This window comes from Ictidomys tridecemlineatus, chromosome 3, assembly GCF_052094955.1.
Source record: "Ictidomys tridecemlineatus isolate mIctTri1 chromosome 3, mIctTri1.hap1, whole genome shotgun sequence".
Taxonomy (NCBI): domain Eukaryota; kingdom Metazoa; phylum Chordata; class Mammalia; order Rodentia; family Sciuridae; genus Ictidomys; species Ictidomys tridecemlineatus.
Genome location: NC_135479.1, coordinates 141,771,035 through 141,785,377, shown reverse-complemented (window position 1 = coordinate 141,785,377; position 14,343 = coordinate 141,771,035). Strand labels below are relative to the sequence as shown.

The window sequence follows — 14,343 nt, the reverse complement described above, 5'->3', positions numbered from 1 at the left end:
CCTTGTCCTTGGAAAATCCGTTTCTGGGCACATAAGCTACCTTGCTGAGTCATTTGTCCATACCAGAAGTCCTTGACTCAGCAAATGCAAGTTCCTGAAAAGACCAAAAGAATGCTTGAGGCCTAATTTCAGACCTTAGCAACAACCAACCAGAGTGAGATAGGGAGGATACCTGAAATGCCAAGCGGCCCTCCCAGTAGTTTCGGTGATTGATAACATGATTAGGCTACCCTGCAAGTTTAACCAATAAGTTCAAACGTATCCACCATTTGTACTAACCAATCACCCTTACATGACTTGTTCCCGCCAATGAATGTGATAATCAATATTCAGAGTTGTTGTTTGACTTTCCCGCTGTATGAAATGATTTGCTGTTTTTTGTGATGTTGTGACGCATAGAATATCCCCTAAAAACCTATAAATCCTCACTGAACTAAGGGTCAGGACTCTTCCTGGGACTGCTGCATCGGAAACGGTTGAGAGTCTAGGCTAGAGCTTGCAATAAAGACTCTTGTGTGATTGCATCAGATTCAGCTCCTGGTGGTCTACTGGGGTCCCACGAATCTGGTATTACACTGGAAGAGGGGCAGAGCTCTGCCAACTGCATCATCTTTACTTTTATGGAAAAGGAAAATGCTTTTTCAGAAAACATCAATAGACATTTGCACAAAGCTCTCTAACCAGAATTATGTCATAAAGCCTACCCTGGAAATGAGGGAAACTGGGAAATTATTTAGTTGGATAGATTGCTACCTCCTCCCCCAAACTCAAACTCTGTTACAACAAAATGGAAGAAGTGAAGATAGGATAAGCAATGAGCACTCTCTGCTTCAATTAGCACTGGGCCTGAAAGGATTGTAAGAATCACCAAATTTCTCCCCATGCTATCTCCCCAGAGACCATATTATATGGCTCTGTGTTAGCTTGTTTTCTGTTGCTCTAACAAAATACCTGAAAATTGGTACTTTATAAAGAGATGAGGTTTATTTAGCTCAGAGTCCAAGATTTGACAGCCTTTAGGACTGAAATTTGGTGGAGGTCATCACAACATGGTGAATGGCATCATGATGGGAGGACATGCAGGGGTAGAGACTGCATGACCAGAAAACTGGGAGAACCAGTCTTCTTCTTTTTATAACAACCCATTCTCACAGAAACTAATGGGGGCCCATGAGAAGTACTTACTCCCTTCTAAGGGACTCATCCCCAGTGACTGATTTACCTCCCACTAGGCCCCACCTCTTACAGGTTCTGCACCTCAACACTGCCACACTGAGGACCAAGCCTCCAGCCTATGAACATTTGGGGGACAAACCATACTCATATCATCACAAGCTCCAACAAAGCCAACATCATAGGGCAGGATGTTCCAATCTACAACATGTGTGTATGTGGAGGTTGGGGGAGAGTTGCTCTCAGAAGTCACTGGACCCCAGAACCACTGTGATGTCACACATGACACTTTTTAAAAAATATTTATTTATTTAGTTTAGTTTTAGGTGGACACAATATCTTTATTTTATTTTTATGTGGTGCCAAGGATCAAACCCAGTGCCTCATGCATGCTAGGCAAGTGCTCAACCTCTGAGCCACAACCCCAGTCCTTTGCTACTTCTTTTCTTCCCTGCTATAGTCATGGCAGTCTGGGTGCCAACCCAGAAGAGGTAACTGGTGGCTCTCATTTCTCTGACAACAAGAGGCCTAACCATGCTATTCTCAAAAGATGCCATGCCTCCTCCTCAACCTCTGGTGAGCAGGCTTCTGCTGATTTCAATGTAGAGCTGCTCATCAATTTCAGTGGCTTCTTCTCCTTCCTGTGAGTCTCCCATGAAAGCTGTCAGGTTTCTTACAAGGAGATAGAAGGGAAAATAGACATTGATAGTGCAGAGGTAGGAAAGTAGAGAGAGAGGATCAGGAGGGGAAAGAAGGATATAGAGTTAGAGGGAACCAGATGTATAAGCACAGAGGTCTAGAGTGCCTGATGCATTTAGAAAACTGAAGGTGGCTGATAATGCTGATGACATTTGGTGGTGTCTCTGTGGTCTGTCTCTAGTCTGAATATTTAGATCTGTCCTTAAGGTCTTGAGTCCTACCTCTGGTGAGCCAGGCCTCACGGGGAACTCTGGAAGTACTGAGTCTGGCTTGGTTTCAGTTGCATGAGGCTGGCTGAGAATGGGAAGTAGGCCTTCCCTGTGGTTACATCTCTGTCCTTGTTCTCACCCTCTGAAATCTGATTGCTGTCAATTTTTCAGATGCTGGTATCTTGCATCAAGGTAAGGCCTCAGACCCCTGGGAGAAGGAGATGGCACCCCAAGGGCTGATGCCTACAGGGGTAATTTCTAAAGTGCTAACCCCACCTATGGCTCAAGATCCCTTCTCTCATGTCATTATTACTTGGGCCCTGGCATTTCATTTCCCAAGTCACTGAGGTGTGAAAAAGCAGAATCCTGGAGGTTTTCCAGTTGCTTTAGAAGGGAGGGCCAGGTAGGCTGGCAAGAGGGCCCAGCAGGCTCTTCCAAACCACGAAATTGACTCTTTCTCCTTCCCATTTCACACACAACTCCAAGCACTGATCACTATTCAAAAGGTGGTACTTTATAGAGAGCTCTTCTGGCTGGAAATCCCCTTCTTTTTGACTGCCATCCCATCTGAGGTTGCTCAACCTCAGGATTGAGGGATTCCCTTGCCCTCTTTCTCCCCACCTTTATTTTGCCCAGTGATGCTATGGGGATGCCCAACTACGAGAGTGATGGAAGGGGCTCCTACCACTGACCTAAACTCCTCTTTCCATGCCAAGCTCATTTGAACAGGACCCTAACATGCCATATGTGGCATGGATGTGCAACAGGGCCTTCCAAGTGCCATGGTGCCCAAAGTGCTGCTTTTACCACCTGCTCTGGACCTTCCACATCCTTTGTGCAACATCTGTTGAATATGTGTACTCCTTCTCCTTGTCCACTCACCAGCCCATCACTAGGCACCTGGCCAGGACCAGAAACCTCACATCATAAGTGGACAAGGGGTGGGTATAAGACCATCTTCCGGGACTGCTAAAAGTGGCTCTCAGTCATACTTGGCCATATACATATGTCATCGCTTCTGTCTTTATGAGTCCTGAGAAGCTGGCCTTGCTTGCACAGGTGCTGACATTTAAAGGGCATTCCATCTGTGCTAAGACTATGGAGTCAGGGGAAGGAAAGGCAGTGCCTGCCCCATCCCCTGGCTTGCTGATATTAGAAACCCAGACATTTAGGCTGGCTGCTGCCCTGTTCTGGGGATCTTTGCCTGTATTCCTCTGGATGTCCCAGTTGGAGGGTTTCCTGGGTTCTGAGGGCTCATCTCTTATGTGCACACCCTGCCCGGGTTTCCATGTGCAAAAGACTGGTTGGGAAAGTGTGTTCTTTTCATCCTTATTTAGTATCTGTGAAAATAGAGGCCCACAGTTATTCTATATCCTGCTTGAAGTGATACCAATCAGGTTTTGTCTCTAAAAACCTCACTCATGACAGGTGACCTGATGAGCCATGGAGTCCTAACTGTGCTCTAACCATGGAAATGCCAGTTTTTCCTGGGGATGGGAGCCCATATGTAGGGCCAAAAGCAGGCAACTTAGAGGGCTGGGTTAGGCCAAGTCTCCAGATTTGGGGGTGATGGAAGCCAGGACAGTAGACACTCAAGACCTGTCTTCTCTCCCCTAGGAATTTGATTACTATTGCAAGTGAGTCAATAAATGTATTGGTCATTGCAACTTCAACATCTTTCTGCTGCTGCTTGTGTCCCTGTGCCTATGAGTGCCCTGCTGGTTACCTTCATGATATTCTTCCTGTGCATTAGACACATGCCCTTCTCCATGGACAAAAGCATGGCATATCCACACAATCACAATGACCCACACTGAGAAGAGCACATGTTATGGGGAAGGAGAGGGGGACAGTCAAGGAGCCGGGTAGCTGATGTGAGCAGGGCCAGAAGAAGAAGCCACTTGGGAGGACCTGTGAAGGACGGGCCAGAGGGGTCAGGGAGATAGGCGGGATAGGATGGAGTATGGAGTTAATCTAGCAGAGCCCTGGAGTGGGATAATGAAGGTTGAAAAGCGACAGGCAGAATGACAGTGTGGTGGAGTGAGGTTTCACTTGGGTGTACTGGACTAACACCCAAGTCAGGGGAGGAAGAGTGGGCGAGTGGGGCTGGACTGGACGGAGTGGAGCCAGGGAGGCCGAGTCGGGTCAAGGGGCGGGGCCTGGGAGAAACTGGCAGCTTGTCTTTTTATCATTCATGTAGCCTGGGCCTCCTGTTGCTGCTCATTTTGCTGCTGCTGATTCAGTGATCGCCACACAATGCCCACAATGCAGTGATCGCCACACAATGCCCCTGCCAGGGCAAGGTAAGCAGGGGCGGAGTGCATGTGCCCTGATACCCAGCTGTGCGGAGGCATCTTGCACCTCTGGGACTCTGTACTTGCTGTACTTTTTCCACTGCCCTTGGCTTTGATGGTGCCTCATGAATCCTTCCAGACCTATCCCTTAAGAAGCAGCTCAGATCTCTCTTCCCCCAGAGCTCAGTGGTCATTCGCCCTCTGGGGAGCCTATTGTGTGCTAGGCTGCATGTTATTTGAGGGATAAGTATAGAGGTGAGTACATCTTGGCACTTGTGTTGATAAGCAACCTGAAATCAGAATAACACTGGCAGACACCCAGGAACACTCTGAGAGGGGGTCGATCCTGAGTAGAGGAACAGACTGGAGAAACTGAGAGTTTCATGAGGAGGACACGTCACTCTCTGCATCCTAAGTGTGATTTTGGAAAGGCAGAGGACAGAAGGGCATGGCCTGTGAGAAGCACAGCTTTGCAAAAAGGCACAGGAAACCCGAAAGTAGGATGTTAATGTAATGATGAGGAAATGATTCTAATTCAAGCACCAGGTGGCATGGGCAATGAAGTTGACCCCGTGGAGGTCAAGATTAAAAAGGCAGGGCTGGGGTTGTGGCTCAGTGGTAAAGTGCTTGCCTAGCAAGTGTGAGGCACTGGATTCGATTCTCAGCACCATTCGTAAATAAAGGCCCTTCAACAATTAAGAAAATATTTTAAAATATTAAAAAAGCCCAGAAAGTCAAGCATGGAATTTAGTTTTGATGAAATGAAAAGCTGGGAGCCGTGGTAGGATTTTTTGAAAGTCATTTATTGAGGAATAATTTCCAAACAGTAAAATTCACCCTTTTTAGTCTACAGTTAGGGATTTTGACAAATGGATACTGTCCTGCATTCTCCACCATCATCAAGGTTAGACAAGTTTCATTACCCTAGAAAATCCTTTCATCATCTTTTGTTGTCAGTTTCTCTCCCTACATTTTTCGGATTTTTCTGTTTCCAGAATCACATATAAATTGATTTGTGGCCTTTTTCATTCATTTACCACAATGCATTTGAGATTCATCCATGTTGTTGCTCATATCAGTAGTTTAGTTCCTTTTATTGCTGTAAAGTATTGTACGGGATGCCCTACAGATTATTTCTACACATACCAATTTAAGGATTTTTATATTCTATCTAGTTTTTGGCAACATTTTCTGCTTGTTTGTTTTGCTTTTTGGTACCAGGGATTGAACCCATGGGTACTTAACCAATGAGCTACATTCCCAGGACACCCCCCACCTCCAGTGATCCCCTTAAATTTTTATTTTTGAATTTTTTTTAGACAGGGTCTAAGGTGCTTAGGGCCTCCCTAAGTTGCTGAGGTACCTTTGATTTTGCAATACTCCTGCCTTAGCCTTCCAAGTTGCTGAGACTACAGGCATGGGTCACTGTGCCCAGGTAGTTTTGGGAAGTTATAAATAAAACTGCTACAAACATTGGTGTCAGGCACGTGAACATAAGTTTTTATTTCTATTAGGTAAATTCTTAGGAGTGGCATTGCGAGTCATAAGGAAACTATGTGTAGAACTTTATAGGAAATTATCAAATTTGTCTTCAAAAACAACTGTACCATTTCTAATTTCTACCAGCAATGTATGAGAATTCCAGTTGCTCCACATCCTCACCAACATTCGACACTGTCACTTGTTGTTGTTGTTGTTGTTTTTAATTGTAGCCTGTGGGGTGACAGCGGTGACCCAGTGAGAGGAAGGCAGGGATAGTAGCAGCTGGAAATTTAAAATTGTTTGAAGTCAACACTGATTCCAATCATGCGTTTGTCAGCCTCTACTCCTGCTGTTCCAGTTCAGACCTCAAATGCTTCAGATCATCAGACAGCATCACTGCCTTCAGGATGCCCAATGCATGAAGGGAAAATGAAAGGCTGTCCAATGAATGCAGAACCCTCTGGTCCATCCTGTGAGAGCAAAACATACTCTGTGCCTGCCCACCAAGATCTTGCACATGAGTGTGTGGAGTGTCCTGTTACAGGCGCTGCTGCTAAGAATAAGGAGAACCTGGATCCTTCAAATCTGATGCCGCCACCGAATCAAACACCAGCTCCAGATCAGCTCTTTGCATTGTCTACATGAAGAGAGGAGTCATTCATTCCACGAGCAGATTCAGAGAAAAAGTGGGTTTATCCTTCCGAACAGATGTTCTGGAATGCAATGTTAAGGAAAGGGTGGAAGTGGAAGGATGAGGATATTAGTCAGAAAGATATGTATAATATCATTAAAATTCACAATCAGAACAATGAACAGGTCTGGAAGGAGATTTTAAAGTGGGAAGCTCTTCATGCTTCGGAGTGCCCTTGGGGTCCATCCTTGATCTGATTTGGAGGGAAAGCAAAACAATATTCACCAAGAGCAAGAATTCGTTCCTGGATGGGGTATGCACTGCCTTTCGACAGGCACGATTGGATCATCAACCTTTGTGGCATGGAAGTTAGATAAATGATAGATTATTACGATGGCAGCGAAGTCAAGAAAGACTAGCAGTTCACCATCCTGGACGTCCACCCTACCTTGGATTAGCTTTCAGCAGTATGGTACAGAATGAAAGTTGCTTGATGGCGCTGGACATCATAACCACTGTTTTGTTTGTGATGCAAAGTATAAACAATTTTTTTTCCTGAGAGATATATTAAACTATTTTCCCCAAACTGAATTGCACTCATGATGTAATGGGAACTTCAAGTGGGTCATACACTTCATCCTCCACTTAGCAAATTCAGTTTTGAGCTTCATTTTCCTTGCGGTTTATAGCAAATAGTTCTAAGTTTTCTTCCTGTTTGGTTTAAGTGGGAAGCAGTCCCTCAGTATCTGTTAGCTGCAATATTGCCTATGTATTTAATCTAGAAAAGTCTGAAAAAAACCTCTGAAAAAGAGTTTTTAGAAAGTGAGGAAAGCTGCTTTTTTCTTACCGTTTTCTCAAGAATATTTGAGAGGTAAAACCTGAAAGCCAGTGTACTGCTCATGAGCTTTTCCCTGGTCAAATCTCTTAACTAAAATCATTTATTATAAATAAGCAATTATTTTTAAAAAGAGACTATTATTTCTGAAGTCCCTACAATTTAGTAGAGACCCTGAACAAAATGCAAAGCCATACTCTTGCATTCCAGCAAGACTAAGTTGTGTCTTGGCTCTCAATTCTTATTTATATGCAGTTTTCAGACTGGGCCTTGTTAAAGAAGTTTCAACTTACCATGAGGTGCTGACGCATATGCTTTGACACATATATTTTAATTTTTAAAATATTTTCCTGTTGTTCTGATATGTAACTCTGCTTCCCCAAAACATGTCTCTTTGTTGTCCCTGGAATTTCAAGATATCCCAACTTTGAGTCTCACTCCTTCCTGCATTGGAAGCCTTCCTCCTGGTTAGCTTAATCTAGATTTAAAAGTCTGGTTCAAGTCACAGTGACAGTGATTATATTTAGCTGAGTATTAACATTCACAAGAAGAGTATTTTTCTCAGATGTAGTTATGTTTGCATTAAGTCATTGTCTCAATTTTTATGTTTTAAGGAAGCTTTAAGCTTGGTATTGAAATTCCTTGTATCAGTAACCCCAAAACTGATTGTTCTAAAAAGGCATGTTACAAATGACCGTTTTTTCAAGTTTTGATAATATTAAATCCTTTAATTTATCTTGAAAAATAAATTGTAGTCTAATAAATGAGTAGTAGTATCTCATTAAGGGACCAGTTTGTATTTTCCTAATGAGTAATGATGTTGAACATATTTTAATGTCTTATTGGCCATCGGTATGTCTTTGGTAATGTGTTTACGCCAATTTTTTTCCCATTTTAAAAAAATAGGTTGTTTTCTTATTGACTTCTCTGTACTGCACACAGACCTACATTTTGTAAATCTTTTCTTGCAATCTGTGCCTTGCCATTTCTTCATTTTCTTCGTAGCATCATTCCTAAAGCAGGAGTTTTTATTGTTGTTTTTCCAGTATTGGAGATTGAATCAGAGTTGCTCTACCACTGAGTTTCTCCCCCAGCATTTCATTGTTGTTGTTCATTCTACCTGGAAAATCATTTCATCTGAGTTTCATTAATTTCTCTGTGTTTTTTTTCCTTTTAGTATTGAATAGGAATGAGAAGAGTGGGCATCTTTGCCATGGGATTCCTTTACTGTGACAATAACTCTTGACTAAAAATTCTTTAAGGACAGCATCAGTGGGGAAGGGGGAATCTGCAGACTCTGAAACAGCTGAAAACCCAGAGGAGCCTCTCTGCTCATCACCTTAGTCACTTTAGTCACCACCCCACCCCTACCATATTTGGTTCCCCTCCCACCTGTGACTCCTGAGCTTAGCCCTCATTCATTGGCCCTGTGATCTTACTATCTTCTTCTCTCTCTAGCTTCAGTACATTATTTAGTTTGCCTGGAATCATTTTCTCTTTCTCCATTCTGTGGTTCTTCCAGCCCCAGGTCAGGCCATAGGCCATTTCTCTTCCCTCTTAGCTCAGAATGAGGTCCTCCAAGTCCAGGATCCTCAGTCTCAAGGGATATAAATGTGATCTGCACTTTGGGATTCACCAGACAGGGCTCCCTTCCATTACTTTCAGCACCCATTTCAGGCACTGATCCCATGCTCCAACTTTCACTCCCTCCCTACTCTGTTCCCTGACTGCAATTCCTCTTGGAGCTGCTTGCTTGGTGAGTGGTAGCAAGGACTCTGGAGCTAGACCACAGCTCTACAGCATATCAGCAGGGAGATCTTATTTCATGACTGACACACTGTAATTGCTTAGCTGGTAAATGAATAGATATGTGAATCATTAAAATTTTACTTCTATTTTCTCTTTTAAAAATTTGTCAATCTTTTATTTCATAAATATTAAATAAACACATTCATCTTGGAGGAAACAAAGCTTCCCAGATAAGGCTGAAATTCTTTTAGCTCACAGCCCTCAATCCTTGCATCCTCATTACCTCTGCTTAGTTTTTGACATTTGTTATCATTTTAGAGCACATCTTTGCAGACTTCTTTAATGCATTTACTTTTGTACACACAGAGGACTGTTTGTAGGTTTGTGATAAACAGACTATTCTACAAGTTACCCCTTATCACTCAGCAGTCCTTCAGAATGCAATCCACATTAGCCACCTCTTTCTTTTTTGCTGCTACTTTGTTTTATTACATTGGGCAGATATACCACCTTTGATTTGGACCAAAGAAAGTTTTCCTCTGCTTTCTCATTCATTATATTTCCACATCCCTTCACATGTGTAAGTTTTGACATATTAGCCGTATCTCTATCCTTACCCTTGGGATGTGTCCTGTGCCCTGGGAATCCCACACTGATGAAGAGCGAGTGATGGATCCAGCCTCAGCTGTGCCCATGGCCAGCTGGGTGTTTCTGGGAAGGTCATTTTCTCTACCTGTACCTTATGTTTCTCATCTGCACAATGGAATTGAAGTCCCTTCAATCTGTTAGACTCTGAATATTAGGGCTTACTCAGTGTCACTAGGAATGATTACTAGAATGCATTGTTAGTTGTCCTACTGTGTGCTGGGTTGGGAAATGAGAAAATTCTCAATACATCCCCAGCTCAGAACTCTTAGCTGAAACCACAAAGTACCCCTGATTGGCCAGGAAAATATTGTCTCTGGATTTTAGTCTTCTTCCCTATTATTTTGCAATTCAACATAAATTTATTTTAATTTTTAAATTTTATTATTATTATTATTATTATTTGCTGGGAATTGAACCCAGGGCCTCATACCTGTGAGGCAACCCTTTTACCACAGAGCTACATCCCTAGCCTTTGTTTAATTTTATTTTACTTTGTTTGCTCTTTTTGTTCTAAGCAAGGATATGTGGTTATGGGGAAAGAGCGTATGAATCCCTGAGTTCTGTTTCCAGGTTTGTCTACAGATGTGTGTTCTTAGATAAGTCACTTACCTTCTTTGGGCTTTCATCTGTTAAGATCTTGATTCCTAATTAGCCAGGCATCCACTAAAACAACATTAAAAAGTTGAAAACCATATCCACATGTGCCAGGTTTCACCTGACATTTCTTCGCCTTCTGTTACCTGTACACAGGTTATCTCATGCATTGATGAGGCATCACAAAAGACCCCCCAAACCCATGAGATCCTGTTTCACAGGAGAGTTGTGCAGCTGTCCTGGCTCCCAGTAACACATGCCAACCTCTTCAGTGGGCTCTGAGAGAGATCCAGAGAAGATTCTGAGCTCCTTTTATTCACAGGTGGGGTTTTCTCCCCTGAGACCTGGGGATGTGGGGGGGGGGAAAGGTGGGTGGGGAAAAGAGTATTTGCTGTTTTGTGACTAAGGACCAAAAGGGTCACAGGATCTGATTCACCTGCCATGGGTTTCCCTAAGTTCCTAGTCAGGCTTTCTCTTGTAGAGCAGAGTTCTGGCCCTTGCCTTGGTGTTGTGCTTTGGTCTAGAGGCACATGGTGGTCTGCAGCTGGAAGGTGGGGATGAGCAGGTATGAAAGTTGTGCTCAGCATTCTCCTGGGATGGCTTTCCTGGTCCCTGGTGGGTAGTAGCAAGGATTCTGGTGCCAGACCACATAAGGTGCTCCAGCCCTGAGCTTTGGCTCCTGGTCAACACTCTGGTTGAGCTTCCCCTGTTGAGCAGGTTCTTGAAGAACAAACCCAGAGTTTAAGGTGCTCTTCTTCTTGTGGAGCTCCTCTGTTAAGCCTGCTGTGCCTCTCTATTCCCTGCCCTATGGGGTCTTCATCAGATAAAATGACCCTCTGCAATAGGAGCTTGACCTGTTCCTTCCTTCCCTCTTCCTTTTCTTATGTGAAAAAAAACATCATTTTATAGGCTCTGAATCTGTAAATGAACATCTGAAAGCCTACTATGGTTGTTTTCACACAAACCAAAATAAAACCAAAAGGCAGCATGAGAAATGAAAAAAAGTCATTAACCAGGTAAACATGGTCAACTAATAAAAATGAATAAGTAATTAGGTAAATAAAGGGATGGCAGTAACCATCCCAATGTTTTCCAGTAACTTCCCTCCTCTTTTTAATCAAATGCTTGCAAATCTGGCTTGCATTGTTTAGATACATTCAGAGATAATTACATTGATCCTCCTGTTCTTGGTCCTCCTCCAAGCTGTCAATATCATTTCATTCACAAAGTGGAAACTTTCAGAAATGAGTTCACTTGCCCTGTGAATCATAGATCCTTTATCTGAAATGCTTGTTGCTGCTGGGGTGAGACAGGGGACAGTCAGAAAGGAATTCTTTGACCCCAAAGGTCAGTCTAAGTGAACTCTGTACTGGGCAGGTTTGAGGGGTGGGGAACTTGCTCCTGCTTGTCCAGGAACTGTGTTGTGGAGGGGAACTTGGGGACCATATGCTCAAGGTTGCTGAAGGACTTTCAGTGCTGTTCCAGCCCCTTCTGTGGTTAGCCTACCTCTGCATCATGAGGAATGTCACAGCTTGGGAGACCTCTGGTCCTGGGGAGATAAGATTGGGAGTTCTTAAAGACCAGAGGTTTCAATTGACCCTATGTGCATCTCCAGTGAGGGCCTCTTAAAAGGAATTAATAAATCATGCTTGCTGGGTGGTTGAGTGTGCAAGTAGACTCTTGACTTATGCTCTGCATTTTAACTGGAAGCGCCTCTGGTGATTGCTGTTTCCAGTCTGTACCTTTTGAATAAGCCCAAACTTCAAGGGCAATCGCTTTGGTTGCATGTAAGTAGCCCCAGGCCACTGGGCTTTGTGGCTCTCACTGAGTTGTTCCCAGAGAGTTAGAACAGTGGGAACCACAGGGAAGCCACTCATTAACCCAGTAACATAATAGCAATTATCACTATCAATGTGCTATAGCCTATTTGTATTATTTTACAGTTTTTTAACATAATTATTATCTTGGGATGCTTTTCTTTTTTTCTTTATTTTTTAGTCTTTTTTATTTGTTTTTTTAAATTATACAAGACAGTAAATGTATTTTGACATATACATATATGAGGTACAACTTCCTATTCTTGCATGGTGAGGAGTTACACTGGTTGTGTGTTTATATATGAACATAAGAAAGTCATGTCTGATTCATTCTACTGTCTTTCCTATTCCCATCCTCCCTTCTCTTCATTCCCCTTTGTCTAATCCAATGAACTTCTATTCTTCCTTCTCCTACCCTGTTGTGTGTTAGCATTGGGATGCTTTTTTACTTTTCCATTCATGTTTTTCTGCCAGTAATGCCCATGCAATTCCATAGCCTTTTCAACTACTGTTGAGAGCCACAGTTTAGTCGGAATGACACCTGGCATTTTGCTAGAGGGAATGGTTGAAAGGTGACCCTGCTCTCGGATTAGGGCGGCTCTGGGATTAGGGTGGATCCTGCTGGGATTAGGGCGGATCCTGCTGCCTCAGTGCCACTACTTGGTGGTTGGGGAGAATTGGCGCGCAGAGCCTGGTGGAGGGAGTGTGTTCCTGGGTAGTGTGGGTAGAGTGCCGGTGAGAGTTCGGGAATAAAGAGTTGCTGTTTGAACCTACAAGGCTTTGTGCCCAGAGAGACTTCGACAAACTACCATTTTGGAATTTCCTTTTATCTATGTGGCTGTGAGTGATGAAGTTGTCCTTCTAGAATGCTGTTATTTCAAGAGAATTTCAGGAGTGGAATGTTATTAAGTCATATAAATATATGTATTTACATATTTAATATAAATATAAATAAACATATATATTTAATAAACATATATTAAAATTTAAATATATGTATATTTAGATGAATATAGATTTACCAAAAATCTAATGGAAAGCACATTTTCCATCTCTTGTTCCCCTTTTCCCCATATCTTCTGTTATTAGCACCTTGCATTAAAGTGAGACATTGGTTACAATTCAGAAACCAATATCAACACATTAAAAGTAACTTCAGTCCATAGTTTCCATTATGACTCAGTCCTCACATTGTATAGTTCTGAGAGTTTTGACCAATGCATAATGCTATAAATCCACTGCTACAGCATACAGAATAGTTTCACTACTCTAGAAATTCCCTGTGCTCTTCCTATTTATCCACCCCACTTTCCACTAACCTTAGGCAGCTACTGATCCTCCCAAGGAGCTGGGATTGCACACCTGGCTCTGAGCTTTCTAATATCTTTATAATTTGGACTCTTCCAAAATGTCACATAGTTGGAATCATGTAGTATGTTCCCTTTTCTAATTGGCATCTTTCCCTTAGTAATATGCATTTAAGGTTGTTCCAGGTCTACTTGTGGCTTGATAGCTCATTTTTAGTGCTAAATGATATTCCATAGGATATACAATGGTTTATTTATCCATTCATCTACTGAAGATCATTTCAATTACCTCCAAATTTTGACAATGTTGGATAAAGACACAGTAAATATTTGTGTAGGTTTTTCAGTCCATTCAAGTTTTCAATTCATTTGTGTAAATACCAAGGAGTACAGTAAATATTTGTATAGGTTTTTCAATTCATTCAAGTTTTCAATTCATTTGTGTAAATACCAAGGAGTACAGTAGCTGAATCTATCTATCTATCTATCTATCTATCTATCTATCTATCTATCTATCTATGTATTTTGTTAGTTGTCAGTGGACACAATACCTTTATTTTATTTTTATGTGGTGTTGAGGATCAAACCCAATACCTCAACTCATGCCAGGCGAGTGCTCTACCACTGAGCCACAGCCCCAGGCCCCAGTTGCTGGATCTTAAAAGAGCATGTTTAGTTTTATAAGAAACTGGCACATTCTCCTTAAAAATGGCTGTACCATTTTGTTTTACACCACTGTTTCCAGTGATCTGCACTCAGCAGTTGCAACCTCATCATAATTCTTCTTCTTACATACTTAGGCAATCTTGACATAGTTATCTTTTAACATTCTGGGCGTAAGATTTATCAACTGAAAGGAGAATTCATATATTCTTATTCAAAGTGAAAGCAAATTTTGTTTAAAT

General features: G+C 42.4%; 1 pseudogene; it reads left to right on the top strand.

Moving 5' to 3' along the window:
- The first annotated feature begins 5,786 nt into the window (after positions 1-5,786).
- On the top strand, positions 5,787-7,074 carry LOC101969552 (holocytochrome c-type synthase pseudogene; annotated as a pseudogene).
- The last annotated feature ends 7,269 nt before the right edge of the window (positions 7,075-14,343 follow it).